Raw genomic sequence first — 1,013 nt, 5'->3', positions numbered from 1 at the left:
ACTGTTACCGAGGTACGTAGTTTCCTTGGGCTAGCTGGTTATTACCGTCGGTTTATAGCGGGATTTTCTAAGATAGCATTGCCTTTGACTGCTTTAACTCGAAAGAATGTGAAATTTGTATGGGACGAAGCATGTGATCGCAGTTTCCAAGAGTTAAAGGCAAAACTGACATCAGCACCAGTCCTTGCTATTCCAGAAGGATCAGGAGATTTTGTGGTATACAGTGATGCTTCGAATCAAGGATTAGGAGCAGTTTTAATGCAGCATGGGAAGGTCATTGCTTATGCCTCAAGACAATTGATAGAATATGAAAAGAACTATCCTACACATGACTTAGAACTCGCAGCAGTGGTATTTGCGTTGAAAATATGGCGCCATTATCTGTATGGTGAGCGGTGTGAAATTTACACGGACCACAAGAGTTTGAAATATTTATTCACGCAAAAAGAACTGAATATGAGACAACGACGTTGGTTGGAATTGGTGAAGGATTACGATTGTGTTATTAATTATCATCCAGGTAAATCCAATGTTGTTGCAGACGTTTTAAGTCGAAAATCCAATTCTATTGCCACAATGCAAGTACAAGAACAAATTTTATGGGATTTACAGAACTTGAAGATTGATGTTATGCCAAAGGGCACTGCAATCCAGTTATCATCCCTCATGGTTCGACCAACACTTGCAGACAGGATTAAGGTCGAACAAAGTGCAGATAATGAAATACAGCAATTGAGACAACGAGATGAGGATAAAGGACATTCGAACTTTGAATGGAATGGCGAAGGAATATGGACATATCGAGGTAGACTGTGCGTGCCAAAACAAGGAACGATCAGAACCTACATTCTTATTGATGCTCATGCTACTGCCTAGTCGATCCATCCAGGAGGCACGAAAATGTACAAAGATTTGAAACCGTTATTTTGGTGGCCAGGTATGAAAAAGGACATTGCTCAATTTGTTGTACAATGTCTAACTTGTCAACAGGTCAAGATTGAACACCAAAGACC

The sequence above is a fragment of the Primulina huaijiensis genome, chromosome 9 (genome assembly GCF_012295235.1).
Source record: "Primulina huaijiensis isolate GDHJ02 chromosome 9, ASM1229523v2, whole genome shotgun sequence".
Taxonomy (NCBI): Eukaryota; Viridiplantae; Streptophyta; class Magnoliopsida; order Lamiales; family Gesneriaceae; genus Primulina; species Primulina huaijiensis.
This window is presented reverse-complemented; position numbering follows the sequence as displayed.